Below are 18,152 nucleotides of genomic sequence, written 5' to 3'. Positions count from 1 at the left end.
TTCAAATGTCTATGACTTTATTTGCTTTTCCTTACTGAATACATGGTCTAGAACCTTCTCTGTGTTAATAACAGACATTCTGGCCTTGTTTATGATCTAAAAGAAAACATTGTCTTGCACAGTTAAGTATGATATTAGTTGCAGTTTTTCATGAATACTGTTTAGCAGGTTGAGGATCTTTCCATCTAAGATTTTTGAGTTTTTATCATAAATAGGTGCTGAATTTTGCATTTTCTCTGTTCTTTATTAATATCAATAATTCTACTAATTGGTTTTGAATGATAAATGAACCTTGCATTCCTGGGATAAATCTCACTTGATCACCATGTGTAATCCATTTTATATGTTTCTGAAATGTGTTTGTTAAAATTTATTAAGGGCTGTTGCATCTATATTTATAAAGAATATTGACCTATAGTTTTATTGTGATAGATTTGTATGGCATCATTTTGAGAGAGATATTTGACTCACAGATGATTTGGAAAGTATTTCCTTTTTTATTTTCTGAATTTGAGTAGGATTATTTCTTCTGTAAATATTAAATAATTCACCTGTGAAACCATTTAGGCTTGGACTTTTCTCTGTTGAAAAATCTTTAATTACTAATTACTAACTCAATTTCTTATTTTCTTAATTAAGAAATATATTTAGGAGGTATAAGTGCAGATTTCTTACATTTATTATTGCAGAGTGGTAAGGTCTGGGCTTTTAGTGTACCCATCACTCAGAGAGTGAATACTCTACCCAACAGGTAATTTTTCAGTCCTCACATCTCCACCCACCCTCCCATCTTGCATAGTCTCCAGTGTCTATTATTCTACTTTGTATGTCCATGTGTAGTCATTGTTTAGGTCCCACTTGTAAGAGAACATACAGCATTTGACTTTGTTTCTGTAACTCAGTTTCTTTTTAAATCCATCACATCTCTGTGGACTTTCTATTTCTTCTTGAGTTTGTTTTGGTAATTTGTGTCTTTCTAGGCACTTGTCCATTTTATTAAATATCTATGTGGTCTAATTTGTCTACATTAACATGTTATGATATTCCTTTGTGATTATTTTAATTTCTCTAGGTTAACAGTGATGTTCCCCATGTAATTCCTGATTTTTGTCATTTGTCATTTGTTCATTTCTGTTTTCCTCGTTCTATAAAGCTAAAGTTTTACCTATTTAATTGATTTTTTTAAGGAATCACATCTAAGTGTCATTGATTCTCTGTTGTTGTTCTGATTTCTATTTCATTGATTTTACTCTGGTTTTTATTATATCCTTCCTTCTGATTACTTTGGGTTTCTCTAGTTTTTCAAAGTGAAATAGATTATTGATTTGAGATTAGTATTCTTTTCAAACATAGGCCTTTGAAGCTATAAATTTGCCTTTGAGACCTTGAAAATAATGTGTATTCTGCTATTGTTAGGTGAAGTGTTTTATAAGTGTGAATTAGGTCGAGTTAGTGTTGTCCAAGCCTTTTATATCTTTCCTGATTTTCTGTCTACTTGTTCTAGCAATTATTGACAGTGAGGTACTAAAATCTCTAACTATAATTTTTTGATTTATCTACCTCTTCTTACAATCCTGTTAGAATTTGCTTCATGTATTCTAGGACTTTTTAAAATTAATATGGCCATTAGATTTATCTTATAATTACAATTTGCAAAAACTCCATACACACACACACACACACACACACACACACACACACACACACACACACATCCTTTTACTTTCAATCTGTGTCTTTGAATTTAAAGTAGTCTCTTGTAAACAGTATATCATTGGACCTGCTATTTTGTTTAGTTTTACAATCTATTGATTGGTGTTTATCCCATTCACACTTAATGTCATTGATATATGAATTTACATCTGCCATTTTGTTATTCATTTTCTTTAAAAGATTTATAATATTTTATTTCTTCACTCTTCTTTCATTTATTTTGTATTAAATACTATTCTGTGTATCCTTTTAGTTTCTCTGTCAATATTTTAAATGACATGTTTAAAAGTTATTTCTTAGAAACTGCTCGAGGGATTACAATATACATAATTTTATCAATATCTATCTTATTCTGAAACTCCTTAAATACAGTTAAATATAGCAATTTTGCTCCATTATACCTTCATTTCTTCCACATTACTTTTTGCTAGTTTGTACATATATTTTTGCTAGGAATATAGATTTAGAAAAAAAAACACAAATTACTTAATGTTTTGTATTTATTCACATATTTCCCATTTACTGTGCTCTTCCTTTCTTCTTATGGAGTTGGGTTACCATGTCCTTTTCTTTCACCTTTTCTGTGCTGCTAACAATAAAGTCTCTCAGCTTTTGTTTATCTAGGAATGTATTATTTTCATATTCATTTTTGAAAGATAGCTTCACTTAATATAAAATTCTTGACTGACAGTTTTTTTTTTTTTTCTTTCAGCACTTCGGATATGTCATTTCACTGCCTAATATTTCCTATTGTTTCAAATGGGAAGTCAGCAGTTTAGGATGTTGTTCTCTGTACATGATGAGTCACTTTTCTCCTGTTGCTTTCTAGAGTTTTTGTTTCTGGCTTTCACTAGTTCGACTGTGATGTGTCTAGGTGTGCAAAGCTCTTTGTATTATTCTACATGGGATTTATTAATTTATTCTACGTGGGATCTGTTGGTTAATTTTTAAAACTTCAAATCAATGAAGTTAGAATTGTTTTCTTTCTTTTCTTTTATTTTGCTCCCCTTTCATTTGTGGCCCTCCTAGGACTCCATTACAAATATGTTCATATGTGTAATACTGTCTACAGATTTGTGCAACTTTCTTCATCTTTATCTCTCTGTATTTAAGATGATGTAATTCCTACCAATCTGTCTTCCAGCTCATTGATTATTTCTCTTGCTGCTATATACAACCTGTAATTAATCTGATTTAGTAAAATGTTATTTCAGTCATTGTGCTTTCAACTCTATAATTTTATTCAGTTCTTCTCTATAGTTATTACTTATTGATATTCTCTTTTTGATGAGTCATCATTATTTATTTCTTTATTTTTAAAATTCTTTGGTTATATCTATAATCGCTGCTGTGAAGTTTTTTTCTTTTTATTTTTTATTTTATTTTTTATTTTTTGAGACAGGGTCTCACTCTGTTGTACAGGCTGGAGTGCAGTAGTATGATCACAGCTCACCAGTCATGACCTTCCAGGTTCTGGTGATCCTCCCACCTCTGCCTCCCAAGTAGCTAGGACTACAGGTATGTACCACCACACCTGGCTAATTTTTTGTATTTTATGTACAGTCAGGGTTTCACCATGTGCCCAGGCTGGTCTCAGACTCCTGGACTCAAGTGATCCACCTGCCTCAGCCTCCCAAAATGCTGGGTTGAGGCATGAGCCACCATGCCTGGCCAGAAGTTTTCAGTGCTAAATTCATCATTACCGTACACTCTGAGATAACATACATAGACTTCTTTTCATGTTTTGAGTATAGGTCATACTTTTCTGTTACTTTACCTGATAGTTAATTTTATGTGTTAATTTGCTGGGTTATGATGTCTGGATGTTTAGTCGAGCATTATTCTGGATGTTTCTCTAAAGATGTTTTTGAATGAAATTGAGATTTAAGTCAGAGGACTTTGGGTAAAACAAATTACCATCCACAAAGTGGATGGACCTCATCCAGTCAGTTGAAGGCATTAATAGGATAAAGACTGATCTCCCTGAGAAAGAAGGAATTCTGCCAGCAGACTGCCTTTGCACTTGAACTGCAATTCTTTCTGGAGTCTCCAGCCTGCCAGCCTATACCATCAGATTTGGATTCACTAAGGCTCCATAATTGCACAAGCCAACTTCTTAAAATAAGTCTCTCTATATATTTACACATCCTGTTGGTTTTGATTATCAGGAGAATCCTGACTAATATAATTTGCATAGCTCATAATTTTTTTTTAAAACTAGATTATATGATATATGTAGTAATTCTGGAATCTTATTTTGTTTGTTTTATTAACTTGACTGGATTTAGACTGTGGAATCTGTTTCCTCCACACTGTGGCATTGATAGCTCTGCTCAATTTTTAAAATGCTATTCTTATTTTTAAGCTTGGTTTTCTAGGGGTTGCTCCTGTGTTTTCATAGTTTAGAGGTCAGCCAATGATTAATCACAGGTTGTGCTTAAACATCTTGAGACTGTGTAAGGCTTCCAACCTCCGCCAATTGATGTGTGAGTCAGTCAGGGAGCAAATTCAATGTTATGATAACACGACTTGGTTTTCCTAACTACACTTCATATCAAGTCATCCCCCTCTAGCAGCAATGCTGCTAGTTTTCATGGCTAGCCTCATTCTGGTTACATTAACTGTGCCAGAGTTACAGAATCTTTCTGTTCTTATACAAAGTTAAGCAGTTTTTCTTGAATAAATGCTTCTAAATTTACCATTTGCCAATGGTTAATTTCCAGAGACCTAACATGGTTATGGCAATTTTGTCCATTTTTATGAAAGTTTTTCTGGAAGAGGACTGACTGATTTCTCTACTCTGCTATTGCTTGAAGTTTCACTCTGAAAATCTATTTCTTTTGAATCTGCATCTTTCATGTATAACATGCATCTCATCCAAGGTTGAATCAGCACTTTTGACTCCTTCAGTCTACCCTCTGACCACTCAACAGCAAATGTCACAGAGGTCCATTCTTAGCCCCAGTCTTTCAATGTTAACTCTGGCCTACATGAAGTTGTAGAAAGCAAACTTTTCACATTTGCCAAGACCCCAAGGTGTAAAATGGAAAGTAATTATATTGATGACAAAAATCAGAATTTTGTCAACTGGTTAAAAAGCAATAAGGATTAACATAAAAACAAGTGTTTAGGTTCTGAAGGTCAGTTGCACAGGTATCATTGACTGGTTTGCAGCCTCTCTGCATTACTTCTTTCCCCTATGTATTTTCATAACCACCCAACCAGGGAAATCATTTAATACCTAGGTTCAGGTTTATTTCCTGACTAACCATATGATGTTTAAGCTTTCATGTCAGGTAATGTTCATGAGTGTGTCTATCTCCTTGCTTGCTGCATATATTAGTCACTCAGTGAATGGAAGTTTTATTATTGCAAACCAAGTGTTTTTGGATTCCTCCTCTACTTCCTCATGCTTTCTAAAAATTCTAAGCATCTGTCTATAGAATCACAATTTTTCTCTGCTCTGTTGTTAAGAAAATGAGTAGAAATGCTGGCTTCTCCTTATCTTTCATTCCCTATATCCATTCACTTTGCTATCTTTTATTAGTTATTTTATCTATAAAATATTACTTTGTGAATTTCTGTTTCCACTAACCTAACAAGACTCTCACCACCTTATACCTATATTATCACAATCACTTTGTAATGCTCACCTGACATTGGTCAGAACATGCAGTGGAGTTTTCAGGGATAGGCAAGAATGAGCAATTCAAGTTCTTTTATTTTGATTTACTCTTGAAGCAGCTCTAAAGCAGGAGGCAATATATATGAAAAAGACAAAAATGCAAATGTTTGCTCACAGTTTTTGGATTTTCTTGGTATCTTGTGGAAGCATGTTCAAACTGTAGTCTTGACATCCTACATGGTTTGAAAAATCCATTAGGACAGAGAGTTCAAGAATGATGATATCGCTGTCTTTTATAACTCAAGTATATCGGCACTCAAAAGTGAGGTATTTTTTATCATATAATACTGTAATTCTGCTCCTCAGTTTGCCTGATGTTCAAATAAAGGGCTTGGAAATTCTTGCTGTGTTTGTAGACACTGTCTATATTCAATGCCCCCTATTCTTTTTTCCATTCACTCTTAGCCTTGTGCTAATCTAGCTTTTGTCTCCAAAATTCTGTTCCGAATATACCCCCTTTTTAAATTTTCAATTAACTCCACATTGTTAAATCTTATAGCCAAATTTCTGTCTTCACCTTATTTGTGCCACCTAAGAATCTGACACAGTATCTCATTCCATCCTCCTTGGCACGTGGTCAGTTAGCTGCCAAGATACAGGGGCTGCTGATCTTCCATTCGCTCTTCCCAAGGCACACTTTATTCATCTCCTTTCTTGTGTTTGGCCCTGTGAGGCAAACCTGCAAGGATTACATCAATAGGCTCTTGTGCCTTCTGGCTTTCAGTGACATCCAGTCAATGGGAAGCCCTAGTAAGAGATGAGAGGGAGAAGGATGAGGTCAGGTATGTATTTTCTTGACTCCTTCCCTTGAAGGTTGCCTTGAGCTGATTGTATGCCTTCTCTCACAGTAGTGAAATCTATCCAACTCCCTCCCTCAATTTATAATCAACTCTACCCAACTGTCTCCCTCAATTTATAATAAACTCCCTCCTTGACTCATGAAGTCTAGAGACAACTAGCATTGGGACACTTTACTATAGCCAGTGGTTTCCTGAACCCACACCTTTGTAAACAGTTTTCGCTACCTCTATTTCCACTGGTATCACTCTACTCCAAGCCTCCTATTTTATGTGGGTTATAGCACTAACCTAACCTCCTGTTTCAGTTTGTGACCTCTTAACTCTATCCATGAGTCTATTCGCAACACAGCAGCCAGAGTAACCCTTTTGAAATCTAAGTTAATATCATGTACCACTCTGTTTCAAAGCCTTTTAGGAAAATTTATTAAAAGTACAAATGAAAGTTCTTACTGTTTTCTGAAAGCCTCACATTCCCTGGCTTTTTTAACCCCTGTAATTTGATTTTCTACTGGGTTCCCTTGGTTCATTCCATCCCAGAGTCAATAGCTTTCTTGCCATTTCTCTTACAAGCTAGTGTGCTTCTCCTGCCCTAGGGCTATTAGGCTGATTATCCTAGAACACTCATCCCCCACAGACCCCAAGTCTTTACTCACATATTACTTTATTAATAAGGCCTATCATTCTTAACCTTTTAAAATTTACAGCTCATTCTGTGCTGTTATCCTCAACCCCTTTTATTCTACTCTAATTTTTTTCAGAGCTTTTATTACCTTCTAAAATACTATTATCTACTTATGTATTTGTTCTATTTACTGACTATAAGTCTGTTTCTTCTTATGAGGAAGCAAGTTCCAGGAAGTCAGGGATCTTTGCCTAGAACAGAAATTATCATATACATGGTAAATTTAGGATGTGTAACTGTTGCATGAATGAACACCACTCAGGGGCAACCTCCTCTTATATGTGCCTGTGCTGTGGGACCCAGGATTTTTCCATTTAGGTTCACTGGACTCTTTCACCCCTCCTAGAGAATTTGTAATCTAAGCACATCACAACCCAATTCATCTTTCATGTTATTATTATTCTCTGCTGCTCAGGAGACTTAATATCTTTTGGATACTTCCTCAGTCTTCCATAAAAATTCTGGCCAAATGCAGTTCTCTCCTACTTTTACCAAGATGTATTCTAACATTAGATGAAGCATCATATTAAAGTGTTGTGTTATTTATTATATGTATATAATACAAACATATATATTTATATGTGTATATATTCATATTGTCTGATTTGTAATATATATATCCATATGTGTATTTATATATAAATATATGTATATATACACATATATATGTATTTATGTGTGTATATATACATATTGTCTTTGTTATTTGTAATATATACATATATGTATTTTAAGTGTATATATACATGTATGTATAAGTGTATATATACATATTGTCTTTCCTATCAGCTTATAAGCTTCTCAATGATAATTATGTCATGCAATTTTTGGTGATCTCTGAATGTCATATAGAGAATGTTCAAAAGATATTGTGAAATTAAATAGAATTTGAAATTTTTTCTTTTAACAATAATTAATATTCCTTTAATTCATTCAAATATACTCAAAATACTTTCTCAAATATAAGATCAAATTTTGCTAAATTTATGTGACCTTGTATTTGCTTTTGATATAAAATTCCTTATATGCTTGCCTTGAAAACGTAACTTCTCATACATTTGTTCTGAAACTTTTAAAAAAATTAGATTTTTTAAGGTGTTTACATTTGAATAAAATGTAAGAAATTTATAAAGACTAAGGTCCTCAGAAAAAATGTCATGTGCATTCTCTGGGTCAATCATATATTTGCAAACTACATACGGATATAGAATAATATCTAAGAATTCTTGTGTTGAATAAATTACATGCTCATTAATGTTCTAAAAGTGACTCCACATGTGTACTGGGATATGGAATCACTTGTCCAATTTGTATTTATTTCCTAACTAGTTAAATATATTGATTCCACATCAGATTTGGGAAGCTGGTGATTTTTCTTACAACATCTAAGTTACTTTAATAACAAATTTCTATTTAACAATAACATATTATTTTATAATATCATTATATATATGAGTCTGATAGGCTCTGGGAAAAGGCATTCAGATACATTATCTCCAAGTTATTGTACTGCCTACTGAATTGATTCTTTACCAGCTTTGTTTCTAAAGCATAAAGGAATAAAAAAGAAGTGGGAGAGATGACAGGACAAAATTACAGTTGGGGTATATTGACCAGCGCTATGGACCATATGTCTCTTTTCTGTAATTAGATTTCTGTTCTTTTCTTGTAGGTATTTTGTTTACCATTTGATCATCCCGGAATTGGTCACTTCATTTTATTAATCCCTTTCAGTTCTCATTCAAATTGCTTCAGAACATTACAGTGTCTTAATCTCCTGTTTAAAAAAAATGTGGCTGGTTTAATTTTTAATATTTTCATATTCGAACCATGTGATACCTAAGTGAAGATTTAACTTCTGTTGTTTTGAAAACAATATTTTGCAATAGATTATTTAGAACCATGTAATTTTCTTCCCAACACTCATTCTAGGTCATATGTTAAAAATGTTATTGCTATTTGGCAAGTGCCCAAAGTCACACTACTTAAGACTCCTACCTGGTCTACCTCCCATCCCTAGTCGTTTCACCCTGCTTTCTGAGCCCAGTCCCACAACCTCTTGCCTGTTCCTCTGTCTCTTCTCTGCTCTCAACCTCTCTTTCAGACCTCCTATACTTCTCCTTTCCAGACTTCAACAAAGTTCACATAAAAGAGACACAGGGCTCAGAAAACATATAAGTGAACTCCTTTCAAAACTAAGTACAAATGCCAAAGCTCTCCTTTTAGTTTATTCAGCAGCAATATAACCTAGTGGTTAAAAGCACGAACTTTAAAGCTTGGGTTTGTATCTTGTCTTTTCCTCTGTTATTGCAATCTTCGTTCATAATTTCTAAGAGCTCAGTTTTCTTAACTGGAAAATGAAGATAATAAAAGTCCCCTACATGATACGTCTGCATGAGGATTCAATATATTAGTGTTTGTGTTAATATGTAAATACTTAAGTTTAACATATAATACACAAGTACTTAGAATAATACTTGGCCCATAGTAAATGCTACTTATGCTATTACTATGTAATTATCAGCATGTTAGTACACTATTACTATCACTATAGCTACATTATACATACATACATTTTAACTGATACTATTATTATTAAGCTTGTTCACAATAATGAAGGGGAGACTATTCATGGAAAATCATGCTAGACTATGTTCTCTGTTACAGAAAGATTGTTTTAAAAAACTTATAAACAATCTCTTCTTGATCTTTAAGCACATATATGGAGTCTACTAAGGCAAAACAGGGCTACATAGCATATTTTTTATTAATCCTAATAATTTGTTATAAACTCTGGATTGCTTCTCCTGTTCTTCATTAAAATTTTTTAAATTGGGTTTTATCTTTGAGGAAACATGATTCCAGCATCTCCAAATCTATAATTTTACTGTGGTCTGCAGTGTAACTAAGCAGACTCTAACAAAAAAAAAAAAAAAAAAAAAAAAAAAAGAGTAGCAAGTACATTGAGGGAGAGATGCCAAGACTATAGACAATTTAAGTCTTCTGGAATTTTCTCTCTTAACAGTTTGTCACAGTCATATGAGAAATCAGTGTCTTCCTTTCCAATCACAGTATTATCACTGGGTCTTTTTCATTACTTTTGCAATTTGGGGCATCTTGGCTACAAAATTAAGAGATTATTTTCTCTCAAAAACTGAAGAGGTAATAAAATAAAAACATAGACATGTATAAATTGTACGCGTTAGTATTTACGGATTGAAATGTCAATCACAATATTAGAGATATAAGAAGGGACGATTACAATAATTTTACCATCAAAGAATCTACTCACATTCATTTTGTACCAATAAAAGTTAGGCTCTGTGCTAGTCAAGCCTGTGGTGGATAAAAACAGATATTATTCACTTTATCATTGTCTTAGGCATTACACTAGGTGCTGGGGAGACAAAAATGAATAAGATACAGTGTGTAGGTCTTCATAGCCTGATGGGAGACAAAGTCTTAGCTGTCAAACATCTCCAGCTTAGTTATCAGAAAAACAAAAAAAGAAAACAAAACAAAACCATGTAAAAGACTTGGCTTGAATTTCATTACCAAACTTCTAAGCCTTGCAGACTATCACAAGCAAAACTTGAGTGAGAGAAACTAGACCTGAAAAAGTACATTCTTTGTGTTTTCATTTCAATAACGTTCAAAATGAGACAGAACCAATCTGTGGTGTTAGTAATAAGGAAAGTGTCTCCCCCTTGCAGGGGGTGGTGATTGGAAGAGAGCACAAGGGAGGCTTCTATGATGCCGAGCTGGGAATAGTTATTCAGTTTCTTGATATGGGTGCTGCCTATATGAGGTTGTTCACTTTGAGAAAAAACACTTAAGAGTTTTACACTTCTCAGTGTGCATGTTATACTTCAATTAAAGAAAAATCTCATGGGTGGTTAGAATTCTAAAAGCATTCTTCTGATATTCTGCCAAATGTCTAGAGAGAGCCACAATAGCATCCTCTTGTTTTTCTCTTTCTCCAGGACTCCTGCATTTCCTCAGGGCTAGCCTTGGGTCTTCCTGGGCTAACTCAAATATAACAGGTAGTCATGTCCTTAGGGTCCACCGAATATATATTAACATGCATGTTTCATTGGCTTCACAGACTTGATTGGAGGCTTTTGAAGCATATAGAAAAGTGGTTTACACTGGGATCATGCATGGAACTTTAAATGTAATAGGTATCATTGTTCATAGACACGTTCTTTGTCCACCTTTATGGAGTTTTCCTGCATCTAGTTCTAGATTCTCCCCATTTTTCTCATTTTGACTTTTCTTCTCTATATTCTCTTCCCTCTGTATCAGGTGCTCCTAGTGCACTTCTATCCTCTCTCATTTACCTGACTCCAGCCGTCACTGCAGGGAAATGTTCTTTTTTTTTTTTTTTTTTGAGACGGAGTCTCGCTCTGTCGCCCAGGCTGGAGTGCAGTGGCCAGATCTCAGCTCACTGCAAGCTCCGCCTCCCGAGTTTACGCCATTCTCCTGCCTCAGCCTCCCGAGTAGCTGGGACAGGCGCCCGCTACCTCGCCCGGCTAGTTTTTTGTATTTTTTAGTAGAGACGAGGTTTCACCAGGTTAGCCAGGATGGTCTCGATCTCTGGACCTTGTGGTCCGCCCGTCTCGGCCTCCCAAATGCTGGGATTACAGGCTTGAGCCACCGCGCCCGGCCGGGAAATGTTCTTTGTAGGCTTTGACTCACTGCATTCTGGCAGCATCTCATCTCAGTCACACACCAAGTGTTGTATGAGGCTCTTCTGATGCTGTGGCCTGGGATGCCAGGAGAAGCCTGCACACATGCAGGACCCGAGAGTGCAGGAGTTAACATCTGACACAATTCTCAACCAACAGAGCGCTGATGGATGTTATTCCTTGTCAGTCTTCAAGCAGACAATCCTAAGAGACATTTTATATGTTTCTCAGAACTTCCTGGAGTGATTGACATGCTGTTGTTACAGCAGTGATGGACTGAATAACATCACTCCTTTTCTTTTTCCTGTTTCTGTGATTGATTTCTTATTCCTGCTCACTGTGATTATCTTTCACATAAATTATCTTATTAAAATCTTTGAGGCATTGCTTTCTGAGGGCCATGGTTAGGACCAATTGGTACTTAAAAGTAGATGTGCAGGACGGGGTTCCAGAATGGATGGAAATAAGAGCCTTACTTGGAGCAGACAGTAGGATGAAGATGAAGCCTAGGCGTGTTGTGGCATCACAATTAGTTTCTCACTTTTGGTGGAATAGGATGAGGCTGGGTGAAAGGTGAAGTGCTGAGGTATTCAGGGGCTCTAAAAATGCTTTGGGGGCAGTAGGAATTTGAAGGATTGAGGAATTTACTGGCCGCTGTTTACAATTTTAGAAGATTGAGCCTATACAGAGAGTTAAATTACCAACTCTCAAATTAAGGACTTCAAGGTAGCATCTAGAATAACTTTCATATCCTCCAGCCACAGAGCAGATTTTACTTATAACCAGACCAAGGAGCTTCAAAGGAAAGTCCAGCCTTGAAAAGTTTCCTATGCTTTGTCTACTGGGCCTCAACCAGTCTCTTTCCAATCATTGCAGTGCTTACGCAGTGGGCTGTGAAAGTAGAGACCCACGTGGAAGCTATGCGTGGCTCTAGAAATATGTATGCCCCAGCCAACAGACACATGAAAAAATGCTCATCATCACTCACCATCAGAGAAATGCAAGTAAAAACAACAATGAGATACCATCTCACACCAGTTAGAATAGCAATCATTAAAAAAATCAGGAAATAACAGGTGCTGGAGAGGATATGGAGAAATAGGAACACTTTTACACTGTTGGTGGGACTGTAAACTAGTTCAACCATTGTGGAAGACAGTGTGGCAATTCCTCAAGGATCTAGAACTAGAAATGCCATTTAACCCAGCCATCCCATTACTGGGTATATACCCCAAGGATTATAAGTCATGCTGCTATAAAGACACATGCACAGGTATGTTTATTGTGACACTATTCACAATAGCAAAGACTTGGAATCAACCCAAATGTTCATCAGTTGCAGACTGGATTAAGAAAATGTGGCACATATTCACCACGGAATACTATGCAGCCATAAAAAAGGATGAGTTCGTGTCCTTTGTAGAGACAAGAACAGAAAACCAAACACCGCATGTTCTCACTCATAGGTGGGAATTGAACAATGAGATTACTTGGACACAGGAAGGGGAACATCACACACCGGGGCCTACTGTGTGGAGGGGGTAGTGGGGACGGATAGCATTAGGAGATATACCTAATGTAAATGAGTTAATGGGTGCAGCACACCAACATGGCACATGTATACATATGTAACAAACCTGCACATTGTGCACATGTACCCTAGAACTTAAAGTATAATAATAAAAAAAAATATGTATGTCCTCTTCCCAAGGCTGAGCTACCTACTACACTTCTGAATACCCAACCTGTCAACCTCAGAGATTGATGATGATTCTTCTATGTAAGATGATCCTGAAGAGACTAGTCAGCCACTTGGATGTCTTTCCCCACTGGAGGAGGCAGCAAGAGTTTATCCAGGAATTGATAGGGACTCCAGATCTGCTTTTATTTCCTTGCTCAAAGTTCCTTTACCCCCAACATGATCTAAGAGCACAAACAATGCCTTATTCATTGGCATGCATTTTTTTTCACAATATTGTCTCCAAATGAAGGATTCATTTTATAGCTATGGATATCTGACCATGGAATTCTATGGCCCTCATATAAATATATGCATGCAATCACCAGAAGCAGTCAGCTTAATAGAATAAGAATAGTCTATTCAAATATTTGCTAGCTGCTAGCTTGGAAATAAAACCTTGCAGTGTTAGAGTACTAAATCAATGTGCTGTTACCTCAAAAGCTAGAACACCTAGGTTGAGAAACAAGCACTGGAAAAAAGGATTAGCCCCTCTCACCACCATTTCTAATGATCCATTTGTGGATTTTGGGCTTTCAAATTTAAGCTTTGTACTTTGAACCTTAAATGTCCACATTCCCCAATATGGCTCCTTCCACCATGGGACAGGCTAACAAGGAGTAACATTTATCCATCAACTCCCTTTTTGTTGAGGATTGTAGTAAAAGGTGTTAACTTTCATGCATTTATAGGCTTTGCATGTGTGCAGGCCTAGCAGGCTTCCCCTAGAATCTCATGCCATAGTTTGTTTCTACTGGACACAAAATTTCTATTGAGCTTGAAGCTATGACTATTGGCAGATCACTTTAGAATCCTCATGTCAGTGGACCAGAAGACAAAGAAACTCCTAACTAATTTGAGGGGATAGGGTGTTGTTATATTAATGGCAATAGAAAGGAGGATATCTGGAACTCAAGGTATTAACTGAAGCATTTCTTGGAATTTCTATGCCCAGTGATAATAGTGAATGAGCAATTTAAATAATTCTTAATAAGGGCAAAACTAATGAGGGCTCAGACCCTTCAGTAGTGAAAGTGCGTGTCACCCCCATAGGCAAGCAGCCAGATTAGCTGAAGGCTTAGCGTGAGAGAAATTTAAAATAGATGATAAAGACAAGAGATGATAAAGATCAATTAAGACTTGGTGATCAATTGCATTGGAAAAGGGGGAGAATTGTGTCTTGTTTCACAAACTTCCCTTTACTAAGTGATTTGAAGGTCAGAACCTAGAAGACTCAATTCAAGATTGGACTTAATGAAAGGCAGGAACACGGCAAGGAGTAAACCGAATCATATGACTCTTTTTCACTAACTCACATTTTCTTGATCTTGTCTCTGATTCCAGTTATAGCTCCATCAAATTAATTCTGTGTAAGCTTCGATATAGCTTGAACTGACAGTATCTTTTCTCAAGCATGCACCAAAATATCTTTCAAGCCTTCATTGACTCTGCACCATGGGGTACTGATGGAGCCTATTCAGGTCATATGCAAGCACACCTGAAATGCGAGGGTATTCACGCCCTCTGGGCGAGGCTCTACCAATGGGGGATGGAGGATGATCAATAAATGCTTATTGTTTTTTTTTTTTTTTTTTTTTTTTTTTTTTGCCATCTTCAGTTGGAAATTTGAGATGCAGCAATATATTGGTTTTTCTTCCTTCCTAGTTTGAATCTCTGTGGTCCCTTACTCCTGCTCCCTGGACCACCTTTCAATAAACCAATAATAATAATCTAAGTTTCTGACTGAGGTTCTATATTTGGTATTAAAAACATACTTTCTTCCTCTCATTTCATTTAAAGCATCTTCCTCCCTTTTCTGATGTCTTGGTACCAGCCACATCTCTGCCCAGAGGATCTCACTTGTCCCCAGCAGGCTTTTGAAATTGTATTTTCCAAATAGAGAAATGTCTCTCCCAAAGCAGAATTCAAGTATCTCTTTTTGTTTATTACTGGCTGATTTTCCTTAGCCTACAACTATGCTCAAGTTACTTCTATCTAAAATATCCATGCACACATACATACCTACCAACGTAAATTCTAAAACAAAACAAAGTCACAAAGAGCACAAAACTATTCACTTGACTTTATGTCTCTCTTCTCAAAATAATAGTGACATTTGTTGAGTGTTTACTATATGCCAGGTGCTATTTTAGCCAATTACATACAATATCTTGTTTTATTTTCACAAATCCTGGGGAGGTATTATTACTATCCCAAATTGTAAAGACAAAAAACTGTGGTTCCTTGATGTTATATAACTTTCTCAAGGTCTAATCTTAAATGTCCAAGCATGGATTAAAATGCAGGTCTCTGCCTCTGGAGTATGCATAATTAGTACATCAGGGTTGCCTTAAGAACATGGATACTGTTTTCAACTCTTCACTTCCCACTTTCCTCTCGATTCACAACAATGACTTCCCATTGAAATAGCGTTTGCTAGGGTCACCAATATACCCCCAACATGCAAAATCCAATGGATGCTGTTTATCCCTAGTCTTATATAGATATCTGTAGTGTTTGATAAAATTGATTAGTTCCTCATCTTCTTGATTTTTTCAGACTTGTGTCTCTTACTGTTTGTTCATGATCTTTTTCATAGGTTTTTCTTTTTCTCATATTTTAAGTATTATGATTACAAGCTTCAGTGTTCAACGTTTCTTTTCACTTATAATCTCTTTCTGGCTGTCTGCAACTGTTACTTACTTGCATTCACCTCTTAATGGCATTTACAAAAACTAAAGTTTTACCTGAATTTTCTACAACTAATTTGTGTAAAATTTAAATAATCACTGTCTCCTAAAGTTATTTTTTCTCTTTCACCTTAGTCATCTCCTTGTTAAAAGTAGACATTTGGAATCTTTGAGGTCTCTGGGAAAGTTGATTCAGACTGTCCATTTTCCCAAATATTGTCAACTTTAGGGGACAAAGCTAGATGTCCTTAGAGAAACCTTAACTCAGTCAAAGTTTTAATTGCAGGAGCTAAGACATAACTGAATACTTTATGCTCAGTGAGGGATAAGAATGATGTCAATGGGATATGATGTGATGCTTTAGACTTACTTTGCAGGTGATCGTCAAAATACAGTTGTTTTGGAAGTTGAGGAAAAAAATCTTCCAGGGAAAAGGAGCTTTCTGTTGGCCTCTAACTGTATGCTATCATTTTTACTAAATAGTGGTATTTTTTATTAAAACCTTTTCTCATGGTCTGTTGCCACCTAAAAGCTTTGAACTGTGGATATATAGAAAAAATCTGTTCTGACTTGCCTTAGCCTTGGGACCAATCTTAATAGAATATGCAGCAGTGTTTATTTGCACGCTGATTATGAAACTTGTTTTCATTTAAACTCTTCTTGATTTATTAACCTCATTTAGAATTTTAGAGTTTTAGATTCTTTGCAACTGATTAAAACAAAGTGCTGTTGTCCTTCCAAGAATAGAAACTGTTCCTTCCTTCTCTTCCATGTGGAAGTCAGGTTTTTGAGACCATGTTTGTTTTCATCTTGATATCTCTATGGTATGAACAGCTTTACTTTGACAACCGCTAATCATTTGAAGTAAGGACAATGAAGACAGCCACAAAAGCTTTTTGGAATTACCTAATGCATGTCCCTTTCTGTATTGTCTTTGTCAGCCTTGTCTACTAGTCAAATAGCAGTTAAAAAAAAAAGTTATATTATTCCACCTAAGAAGAAAAACATACCTATGAAATCCCATGAATAAAATCAGATGAAACCAGTTATTTGGATGGCAGAATTGTTTTTCATGTGCTGCAACTCATCTCTTTCTGGGGTACTTCAGACTACATGGGAACACATGGACCTAATGACAAGGTCTTCTTTATGTAGCTCCAATGAAGATGTGTTCGGATGGCAATATAGACCTTGTGTTCTTCTGAATGTTCTTTGTTCTGTGTTGACTACGAAGACATTACACTTACCTGATTATTCATATTATTAGGATTAATATTATTTTTTTAAGGAATAAAACAGTCTCAGTGGCTTAATGAAATGCTAACACTTGCTTAGTTCATTAGTATGTATATACAATAATTATATATATAGTCAGTGATTGCCCTTGTGACAGAAGTAGAGTATCAGAATGAGGTGATCTGAAGTTATTTTCATACTTACAGTCTTACTGAATTGATATTAAAAATTTGGTTCTTATTTTACCTGCTATGCTCATTTCAAACTATACCGCTATTTTCAAATACCACTCCCATAAAACATTTGTTGACTTTTAAATCTTTTTTTTCTGCCCATAAGCAGAAGATACAAATAGATGGCCAATATTTTTTAAATGTAGACCAGAAGTATTTTTAAGCAAGGATCATTTAGTCTAACCCCATAAGAAAGATTAAGGACTTAAATTATTACGTTTTCCTGTGACCTTCTAATCTATACTTTGTGTTTTAGTTGTAGAAGAAAAAACTCACTTTATCTGTTTGATAAATACTTTAAAATGCAATGCCCATACACACAGTTTCATTCTTCAATTACTTTTCCTCCACACTGACAAACCATCTAACACTATTTAATGGTCTCTCCTAGAGCACTTCATGATTCAGAGTCCTCCAACTGTGACAAATCAAAAGGCACCTATGTATTCTTTGGGGTTTTTGTTTGCAAAAATGTCAAAAATTCAATTTAGTTTGGATTTTGATGTGCATTAATCTTCACAACCTTTTATGCATCAATTAACTGGTAAAAGTTACCAGGGCATCTCTTCACTGAACGCGTCATGAAGGCCTTTAGTCTTTTTTCTTTTTTTTTTTTTTTTCTTGTATACATTCTTTACTGTTTTCACTGTGAAATACTTCGGTTTTTCATTCTGGAAACTTGATTTA

This window comes from Rhinopithecus roxellana, chromosome 5 (genome assembly GCF_007565055.1).
Source record: "Rhinopithecus roxellana isolate Shanxi Qingling chromosome 5, ASM756505v1, whole genome shotgun sequence".
Classification (NCBI taxonomy): domain Eukaryota; kingdom Metazoa; phylum Chordata; class Mammalia; order Primates; family Cercopithecidae; genus Rhinopithecus; species Rhinopithecus roxellana.
This window is presented reverse-complemented; position numbering follows the sequence as displayed.